Genomic DNA, 11,801 nt, shown 5'->3' with positions numbered 1-11,801 from the left:
TGCCATCCAATCATGTGATGAATTGGTAATAAACATGAAATCCAATCTTTAGTGACAGCCTAGAAAGGTTTAACGTTTATTTCCACTTAATGTAGTTCAGATTTGTGAGCAACATGACATTACTTTCGCTGTAAAGATGCTTATTGAGAAAGGTTGAACTGTGAAAAACCAAATAAAGATGCCAATCACCTCAGCACACGGAAATATTTTGCTGACACATTTTAACAATCTGGAAACATTCTGTTTGTTACGGTTTACACTTTTCAGATAAACACAAGCAGAGTAACGGAATAAGCAGATTAGAGCAATGTAACATTTCTTTTTGCTCTTGATATTGCCTTTTTTTCCACAGAAATTAATCTTTTAAATGAAATCAATAGTTTTCATTTAAAGCGATCCGTGTTTCTGATGCTTACTTATCCAGGTTAAGGTATTGATTCTGGGAAATGAGTTCTTGTAAATATACCGGAATGTATATCGGCAAAAATAACGAAGATAAGATTTTAGCTCCGGCTCTTCAGCCGATTTCTTAAAGAGCTTTTGTGAATTCACCTCAAAGAGCCTAGTTAGGGAGAGCGGGTCACATATATTCTAATGCTTATTAGAAAGGTTGCAGCTCACGAAGGCGCAAGAGAGCACAGATGTCCTCAGCTGAGATTTGAATAATGAGAGGGCAGGGGCCTCTCCAACAGAAACTGGCAGCGTTTTTCAGAGTGCATGAGCGCCTCCCCGCCCCCAGCTACAGCGCGGGACCCTGCGAGATGCCAGCGCCGAGTGGCACAGGGCTGCCGCACGACGCGGGCCGGCCCGAACGGAAGCACACGCCCGCCGCCGCCGCAGAACCCGGCCGAGGAGCGGGGAGCGAGGCGGGGCCGAGCCCGAAGGAGGCAGAGGAGGGGCGGCTGACCGAGCTCGGGGGAGCTCGGGGGCAGAAGAGCAGGCAACCGGAGAAGGCGAACTGAAGGAGTCTGTTCAGTTGGGAAGAAGGTTTCTTTCACACATAAACGCAAAACCAAGATAAGGACGGAGGATAACAAAGTAGATACAACTGGAGGAGAAAGTGTAGAACTGCTGTTCCCCTGTGAAGCCCGGCAAGGAGTCTAAAACAACACAAATCAGGGAGAATGATCCTTGTTCGAGGTGAAACAGCCACAGACTAGTGGCAGCAGGGCAGGAATTCGACAGCAGACCAATGTAATCGCGTAACAAAGAAACCCTGAAGACACCCAAACAGATTTTATTTGCTGTAAAAGCTGACGCCGGTAACCTGCCAAGTATTTTCACAAACATTACTGGGATAACTTTAGCTGCCACTATCAGAAAGTCACGCGGGGACACCGGCACTCTGCCATTTGTTTCACCCTTTCTATTTTTGCAATATGTAGAAATATCCATACCAAGCTGCTGCTGGGCACATAAATATCACCACAGAGGTGTAAACTTTCACTTTCACTGACAGTGTCTGAAAAAAAATATAATGTATTTTGCAATTTATATTATATTAATGATTCTATAGACATTTTAAGAACCTAACCACCCTGCAAGAATCTGTTCTTGAGCTTAATTCTAATATATAGTAAGGTTATTTGTATGACTGTGTAAGTTATCAATGCTTGCAGACAAGGCATTCCACATAAGCTAAGGCCTCAGAAATCAGAGCACATATGCTTTTCTTTTGCTAGAAGTATGTACAGTATCTTGCTATGTTAGTAGTGTCTTTCTTGGGAAAAGAACGACCATCTCCTGCCATTATTACATCATTTTGTGTCCTTTTCTCCTTTTATCTTTCAGCATCCCTTTCATAATTAATCAAACATTGTATACCAGCCTGGTGTGTGCAATACATCATACATCAAGCAGGGCGCACAGCAGAGAGAGCCTTTGATTTTCAAAACATTAGAATCAGAAACTTGAAATCTGGGGCCAACAAAATATGCAGATTCATCACAAAAAACATTTTGTACTTACACAGGGCTGGGCAAGGAAAACTCCAGGGTTGCTGTGCTGTTGGTGGAACAGTAAGGAGACATTTCCCAACCTATCCCTCAGTTTGGTGACGAGGGACACGTTTGTAGGAAGGGAATTCATTGAATCTGAAAGCAGGATCCTTGCTAAGCCAGAGGGGTACTTTTGGCATTTTCTACTAACCCCCAAAACAGGCTAGTTGGACCAAACAGTTTCCCCTTGTTTGTAGCCTTTTATATGTTCTTAAATTAGTAGGAGTGTCCCGGCTAAATTTCATGCTGGGCTTGTATGTTCAGGACTTCCTGCTGTTCCTCCTCAACACAGCTGGTGAAGCAAGTCCTCACGTCCCACTGTGACCTGCTGCGTGCCACACAGGAGGGGGTGCACCTCACAGGTGGATGAAGGGAGTCCTCTCTATTAGCTAAAGCACTTTTAGATCCCTTGGGAAGCATTAAAGGGAAAGGAACTGTCAATCAGTGATATTATTATTATTACTACATTTTCTTATGTATCAGCTTTGATAGCCTAACCTTTCTATATGATTATTTCTTGAACCTCTGTCTAACTGAAAGAAAATTATATGGCTATTCTTATGTTAAATAGCTCATATTAAGTGTTTTTCTTTAACACTGTTCTCATTCAAGCCAGTAGCTCTAAATAATGGATAAATTGTAGGAGGCCTTCTCAAATTCCCTGTTCTCTATACCTGTGTTGACTGACAGATTCATTTAGCCCACTTTCATGGATGCAAGCGACAAGGACACGCACTGAAGTACTTCTTAGCAAGAAAATAAAATTTTAAGTAAATAGGCTTACAGCACAAACGACAAACACCAACATAATCGACTATTCATGATACAAATAACTAAAAAATGGCGTGATTAAAAATAACATATAGGCCTTTAAGCAACTTGGGACAAACATAAATACGGCACCACACGAAGAATCCTCAACGTTTCAAATGTTGGTTTTCCAAAGGAGCGTCAAATTTTCCTTACGGGAAACAGCTTATACCGCTGGGCACATTATGGAACAGTACGTGCTGTAGGAGCAGGTGAAAACACGTAAACAACCAAGGACAGTTGGAATTATATGAATATTTTCACCAATAAAAAAAATGAAAACAAATGAGATAATTCAATCCGACAATCTTGACATTATAAATGTCAAGCATGTTTGTCTTGCAGCAACTCAATAGTGAAGCGATATTTCAAAGAAGCAGATAAACTGAACACACTGTTTAGTAAGACACGATAAATGATCGTTCCTTTTAATATTGTATATATTATCCGATTTTATTATTGACGTATGAACGTTTAGAAAGACATTTGAGCTGTTTCAAAAGTTGATTTTTTACTGTGATGTGTTTTTTATAAATTAGCTTTTACAGCTTTAGTAACGATTGTGATTAGAAAACGGGGAAACGGTACGTGATCTGAGGAAATGTATGCAAATCATGATTTACTGCGTGATTTAAATATTGCACTTCTCGATCTTATGTTCTATACAAATGGTGGGTCATCGCTTACAAGAATAATGAACTTTAAACCTATTGTGTCTCAGACACTCCCACCATCACAGTCACTGAAAAATCAACGTGCTTTCAATAATAGTTGAAGCCACCTTGTAATTTTGGAAGAGCGACGCCATTTCTTTCCAAAAACGGAAGTTTTGTTTTGCTTCTGTTTTAACCTTTTTTTATCACAAGTCTGAAACATACTGTCAATTTCATCGTTCTCCAGTTTCAGAAGATATGAAACCCACGTACCACGTAACGCCCCGACCTTCATTTTTTTTTGTGTTGATGGAGTTACATAGAAGAGAAAACAACATGCTGAAGTAGCCAATACCTCTGTGTTTACTGGCAGAACCTGCCGGTTCCCTCGTTTGGAGGAAACGTTAAAAGATCTGAAGAATTGGTTAATTTTTTTTGTCATCCGGACTGCAAACAATCGGTAAAGGCAAAGCCAACAAAGAATGGCCGATTTAAGGACTTAAGGAGCCTGAAACAACGCCACACCGTCCTCAAAAATACCCAAAAATAAATCATGCCAATATAAAACGGTTACAGCAAATAAAATAAATGTTTTGCGGAACGTCCAACGCAATTTTAATGAGGCTCGGAATATATCTCTGATTCCTCTTTTTCATTACGAAAACATTTATCACTGAAAACATCGAACTCATAAAATATCGGTAGTACGACTTTAACATTCCTGTGGCAGTAAATTAATTATCCATCCTTCCCATAACAGAAATCTGCTCATTCTTAAAAGGCTATCCCGGAAACACAGGTCAAAAGGCGGAATTACACCCCGGACTCCACGTTACTCCATCGCAAGGTACACACACGGAGAATACAGAGACACCAGTCAACCGAATCAGTTAGTATATATGCGAGAGGTGTTGGGAATTACGCGCAGACGGAGAGACTACATGCAAACTCCACACCGAAGGTTCTTTACTGAACCGAGCACTCAAGAGCTTTGCAGCAGCTGTGGCCACCACCACGCCATTATAAACGCCTCTATAAACGATTTAATCATATTTTATCCCCCTCCCCCCCAAAAAAAACAACAACCTTTTGTGGATAACAGTATATACCAATACAGCCCTATTGACAATTAAATATTGACAGAATATTACGTGCAAACCTTAGGCTTTCATCCATTTTTATTCTATAGGATATACTGCCTGATTTTTTAAATAAAGAACGTTTTAATGGTAAAGTTTGGGCTTTTATCAGCTGCACCTGTGTAACTGACTGTAAGTGCATTTTAAATTTCAGTTTGTCCTCTCTGTTTCAGTTTCAGAATAATGTCCATTATCTCTACTATTGCGTGAGGGTTCAACGTAGATGTCTTGACTTGATTTATTCTAGGTTTGTTGGTTTGTATCGCGGCAGCTAAATCCACATAATATTCCCTTAATTATGTATTTGACACGAACCGAATTGCTCCCAAGCTCTTTACAGAGATACAACTGGAAATAGCGGGTTGGCACTCGCTTTCTTAAAGAGACACAAAGGGAAAAAATCGTTGACACCTCGTTAAAGTATGAGCACATTTTAAAAATCACACCCAAAGTCCTACTTCGTAATAATGAGATGTAGGGAGCGGTGAGGTACATCGACTTCGCGGTTCGCGGTACCGGCTCACAGCTCTCAAGTCTTGGGATGGATTTCGGACTCGGCCGCCCTTTTTGGCGTGGTTATAATTGTGTTAATTTGGGCTTTCTTTTTTCCTTTCAAAACATACTAAATCGGTTAAATGGTATCCCGTGTGTGTACCCGTGCAGGGTGTGATCTTCTGCTGCGCCCTGTTCTTCCTCGATGTGCCACGAACTTGACCAGAACTACTTTGTAGGAGAAAATTGCATCTTGATCGTGGAAATTGCAGCTGTGAAAAAAATACAGAGGGGAAATCACTGTTGTTGTTAATTTATAAAGCTTTTATGTTATCACCACAATAATAAATGAAGTTACGTTCAACTGTGCACAAACTGGTTAGTTAAAATTAACAACGTAATACACTGAAACTGTCCAGTATGATGGACTCTCGCAAGGAACCATGGATTATAATTTATCTGTGCCTCTGTGTGTGCATGTTTGAAACGGGGCACTGTATACCTTTTCACTGGTAAAATGATCTGCTCTCTGTATGTTATTACTCGGTTACAGTGTTCACCTGTTTAAACAGCGCGGTGATCTGACAATACTTAGATATATCTCATTTGATTCACTTGTGCTACACATAAAAGTGGTGGGACTATAAAATACGAACTTGGATTATAGACCTAGGTTACTTATATCCTTTTGAGTACTAACGCCTCTTCGATATTTAAATGTATTGGTATTTTTGAATCATTGAGCTAACCATTTAGCAGGGTTCACTGTTACCCTACTAGCTTCCGAACGCTTTAAAATAACACAAAGTGCAAAAACTGTATCCAACAGAGTTGCAAACTGAAGAATGTGTGTTTTCGGTTATTTGTAGAGAAGTTAAATGTGTTACAGACTCATAAGACATTTAGAACGTATTTTTTTCTTCTACTTATTTCACGTTCCTCTTTTACCGTGTTCATAGGTTTTGAGTAGTCAAGAAAAGTCAATAACCCCTGTAAGCTGTATGATATTGTCTAAAACTGTAATTTCTCCTTCTTATTGAACATCGGCTCATTAACTCCTTGAAATTTGCCTGGGACATTCCTGCTAATGTTGCATATGTGGAGAAAAACGAAGCGGTTTCCTCAGTATAATCTCTAAATTGTATATCGTGCAACCATCACTCATAAAAAACCTTTTGTCTTGTAACCGCTTCTTTTCTTCATACCACTCGTATCTCCTCTATCGTCGTAAGGTGACATTATCGTTTAAGCTAACAGAGTGTTAACTGGTCAGAGCTTCTTCATCAAGCACCATCCCTGTAAAAGAATTCAAATAACATTTTTCTAATCATATCTTAATAAAAGTACATTTCAAATTAAAATAAATTTGAACAAAAAACAACACTGTACAATCCAGTATGACTACAAAGTGATTAATTATAAAATGTAAAAAAAAGAGAGAAAATATCAAAATGGGTTGAAACGTTGCCCAGTTCTTCACTAAGAGAAGTTCATTTTAAAGAGGTACAGTCTTGGCAGCTGCTGCAAGAAAAATAAAACAAGTAAAACCTGTCTATTTCTTGGCTGACTTTGTAACTAACTTCAAGGATTAGAAGCATTTTAAATATTACTGCTATTGTTGTTATTATAACTACCATTATATCAGGCCTACTCTTTCTGCTAATTTATTGTAATTTTGGCAATTTAATTTGAAAGCAAAATGTTGTTAAATTAGCTGTGAAGTTTACAATTCAAACGAAAATATGAAATTAATACATTTCATTAGATCACATTTTCACTGTTTCCATCACCATCACCACTGCAGGCCTGTAGAAAATTAATCAAGCCTTGATTCTCTCACTTCTTCTGAAACCTACCCATGGTTTTTAATTAAATGTAGTCTTTCTTTCTAAAGGGAATCTGGGGAGTTCCCTCTGCTATTAGTTTGTGGATTTTAAATTTAGTGTGGCCTGATTTCTGAAATAGAGGCTCGTCAAGTCTGTCCTCATGATTCATTATATTGTTATGATTATTTCTATTCATCTGTTTTACAAAAGTTAATGCGAGCCTAAAAGACAGCATGCCATATATTTTTCTATTTCGGTACATACAATCACTTGAAAGTGAAATTTGCTGACATAAAAGCCAGATTTTGAAAGGGAACCCCAAATACTGTACATCCAGTTAGAATAAACACTGAGATGCACTGTGCATGGGATGCATGCTGCATTGTGTGCTACATTATGAGAATTTTTTATTTAGTGATCTATTAAGTAACTAATTTACTCAATTAAGGGAATTGAGCCTTATGGATTGAGGAGTCTTCAGTTTTTCTTCTAAATAATCTGGAAACTATGTTATTTAAAAAATCAGATGTTCAATCATTTCAATTTATCTTACAGGTCTAGGCCTTTACTCGGAATTTAATGGCTAGCTATAAAACCTGCTAGACAGCATCTCAGGAGCAGGGTTGAAGATTCATATTCATGTACTTCATGGCAAACTCACAAAACTAAGAAAATGTATGTATTCTGGCTGGATTTGACAAAAAAAAGCTTAATTTCAGTGCTTGTATAGAACCCATACATCTACATGATTTATGTCAAAAACATAAGAAGGTATTAAAATGATAGATTTCATGATAAAATAATTAATATCGATGTATACTAGGGATTATTAGGAATAATTTTGCCCCTTGAACTATTCAGGGCATATAATCAATTTATTTTTTAATGGAATACCTTTGTTTGCAGTCCGTTGTAAGTTTTAAAAGGGCGTTATATGCCTTCTAAATAACGCTGCCAATAAACAACTTTCAGTAGTTCAGTTCTCAAAAGACAATCATAAGGTCAAATGAGTCATAACATATTCCATACTTAGTTAAAATTCAATAAAGAGCATTTATTCAATAATTTAATAGTAATACAAATTACATAAAATAATTTGCAAGCACATCCCAAATTCAAAATCGCTACAATGGCACTTGAACCATTTTAACATTGAGAACGGCGAAAACACTTGAACTCTAAGTAGTCGGTCTTTGTGAAACAGAGCATTGTTATTTGGTTTAAAAGTACATTTTTCAATATCCAAGACAGATAAAACTATTTAAGTTAGGATGTTTCACATCAAAGCACCATCCCGTTAGGACACATTAGTTACAGTTGCTTGTGAGATCCAGACCGCACTGGAAGGCTTCAATGCCTTTTTGTCTTGTGAAAATACTGCTAATATCGCTACAATATAGACAAAAAGCTAAAAAGAAAAGAGTAATCATGATTTAGAAACTTCATTCCGGAGAGTCAGTAGAATACGCAAAACGATTGTAGATGGACAGTTTTGGAGACTATCCCAATCCTGTGTAAACCAAGACGCACAAAATCGGAAAACATAGCATTACAGTTAAAGTCTGTGACCGAGGAGGTTAATCACACACTTAAAAGCATTACGTTTGTACGCTTCCGTGCACTTTATTTCCTAGAATATTTTGACAAGACAGATATCGCTGAGTAATGGGGAAGCTCAGAAAAAAAAACACAAAAATGTTACAAATGCACGTGCTTGTCTCCGAATTCGTAAATGTCTTTTGTAGGAACATCTTTTCTACACAGCCCCTTAAAATATTCGGTTACAGCGAATATATATTTCTAATTCCGTCCTTCGGCGCGACCGCTTTGAAGCGAACGCTGTGCAGTGTTTGCAAAATGTCCGATCTTCCTCATACGGGTTTTTACCACACAGACATAAACATGCGCAGTAACACCCCAGTCTGTCGGAGACCAAAGGTGACTGTGGCTTTTTGCTACCTCGGGGTAAAAAGAGATCCCCGATTGCCGGTCTTCGTTTTGTGGGACTGAATTTACTTAAAGATTGCTCCTGCAACCGGTATAAACAGTAGTCGATTCTTTAATGGTGCTGAATGTCGACTTTTTCTTGATGCCTGCGAAAAATCTCATCGCATATATTTAACTACAGGATGGAAAATAAAAACCTTTATTTGTGTAACCAGAAAAACAATGCGCACATTAAAAGTAAAAAAAAAAACAGTTACCTGTAAATTACATTCCTCAAGTTCAATCACATCACTTCTTAATAAGACTTAGACTTAGATTCTTAAAATAAAAATCTATAAAGAGGTGCACTAAAAAGCTAGCCAAGTGAAGCGGAGTACACACAAGTCGACACCTGAAAACCTTCTGTTGTCTCCTTTCTGCAACGTTTGAATTACATCCAAATGTTTACCACCCATTATCCAGTAAGGAGTGGGGTGTTATTACTAGAGGTTTAAAGAAAATGTACCACTGATCACTTATCTGATGCCAAAAAAGTATTTCTTACCATGTACCACTGCTTCTTCAATTGTGTGGTGTCTCTACAGCATTCTAGTAGAAGGCTTGCAATCAGAAATAGCAACGCATTAAAAATATAAATTCAGTGGAAAGCACAACACAAAGCTCCGTGTTATCCTTCTGAGAGTGTTGGCTCTTGATGAGGTGATGCAATGCAACCCTCGCTCTGGTAATAAAGCTCTGTCAGGATAAGGCAAATTAAAAACCTGTCAGGATTCAGCCAGAGGTGGTTCACTTGGGGAGTCTGGTGAAAGCTGTAACTCCAGAACTCTGTTAAAACGCTGGAGGATGGTGGAAGCAGACAAAAGGCATAAAAAAAAACGTTATAATCCATCCGTGAACGAAATGTTCTACTCATGCAGTTAAAAAATGGACACAGCTCAGATCAGTGTTTACATGTACCCATCATAATGTCTGAGTCCTTTTTTTTAATGAAAATGTCACAGAGAAACTTGAAGCAGTTTTAATTTTTTTTCCTATCATGGATTTGGACATATGAAACAGGACAATGGAAACACCTTTCACAAGAGTCTCCAGTGTCGGCACCATCGTGTTCCCATTAGAGGACTCCGGGAGGAGTTCTCCAATATCGCACACACCTTCATCAACAGAAGCGCTGGCACCTTATAGAAAGAACACAGGATTCTTTCACATAGCAATGAGGTAGACAGGGCACTCCAGGCATGTTGCTGACCTTGACAGAATTTCAGTGAGTTAGACAACCCAGCATATACTCCACAGGTACTCCCAAACCTGCTTTATTAAGAAACTGATCAGAGGTGAAATAATGAAGGCAGCAAAGTAGCTTTATTCTGCCTGGACTGTGCAAGAACTATTGGACTTCCTTCCTGCTTAGGTTTGCTAATTAACTTTGGAGAAGAACAACTGTTAAGAACTAAGGATTATAGTAATAAACATTTTAGTAGCCTGGAACTGATTCCTCTTTGAGATACATGGCTTAATATCTTAATAATACGTATGAAAATGATGTTAAAGAAGGAGAACACAATTTAAAATCAACACTTTATTCATGTACATATTAATCCAAATACTGAACATAATACTATAGATACTGTCTGTAAACGGACTGATATGGAAAAGTTCTTTATGAGAAAAATAATTTACATTAACGTACAAAATACATTCCACCAAGCATCACACAAATCATAATCGAACTGTTAATAGGTTAAAACGATGAAATGTGGAAAATTTTGAGCGCGCAGTCAAAGATAAGCGTTTTCACATCAGTAAAAGAAAAAAACGGAAATAGTCACGATATGATTACAAACTGATCGGGTGTAGGTTTAGTCACACTGTATGTCGTTTCAAAGTCGGAAAACTACTTGCTGAGCTGTTGGCGAAAAAATCTGATGATGATTTTGTTTATCAGTCCCCAATCACGATAACTTCGAGATCGGCACTAAAGTTTATTCATACAATTTAAGAATTATGCAGTAAACAAACATAATTAATTTGACGCGATCTTTTCTGTACATATAACGACACAGAACTGAAATACATAGATATATTAAAATACTTAAGAAATATTTTAATATTTATTTCATAATACTGCATTTTGACACGGATATTAAACAAATCTGCAGTAAACAGATCTAGATTATATAGATCTTGCTAAATAAATTCACTTTCTCGAAGTGATACTGAATTTATCCTGCGTCGATATTTAAAATCATCTTGATTTTTTTTCATCCCGTGGTAGGGACATTCTATCTAATTTTTATTTTTTTACAAGGGTTTAAATTTAAAGTGAAATATCTGGTTTAAAATCGGAATTCTGAAATAGGGTCCCAGGACAACAAACAATACAGTGCAATTTAATCTTTTATATTGCAAAATAGGATTTCATAGCTGTATTTCAGGAACATTTCACATTTGTTTAAATTAAAACTGATTTTTGTTTCTCCCTGATTCGTTTTCACTATTCCTTATATGAAAATGGAAATTCTTCCTAAACATATTTAAATTGTGTATATTTAAAATAGTTAATAAAATTAGTCATATGTATTCGTACTCAACTTCGGAAAGGCTCTAAAATATCTCAGAGCTTTGCAGTTACCGAAACATGACAATCTGAATTTGTCCTTAGTTTTTAGAACATTGAAAATAAACACCGATGATTTTGGAAATATGTCTTTTTGATCTCTAAATTACCCATGCTTTTACCTGAATGTGTAAATACGCAAAGAAAACAATTCTCCCCCTTACATCCAACAAGTTGTGTATGAACAAGGAAGACACTTCAAATTAATGTTAATATCTAATGTATATATAATGTAAACATTTGAAAATTTAATTGTTTTGTAATGTTTAAACAATTAAGAAATAATGTGTCACGGGACTAATGCCATTTTCGTTCAGCAA

This window comes from Lepisosteus oculatus, chromosome 6 (genome assembly GCF_040954835.1).
Source record: "Lepisosteus oculatus isolate fLepOcu1 chromosome 6, fLepOcu1.hap2, whole genome shotgun sequence".
Taxonomy (NCBI): domain Eukaryota; kingdom Metazoa; phylum Chordata; class Actinopteri; order Semionotiformes; family Lepisosteidae; genus Lepisosteus; species Lepisosteus oculatus.
The sequence above is the reverse complement of the archived record's forward strand: the minus strand, read 5'-3'. Positions refer to the sequence as shown.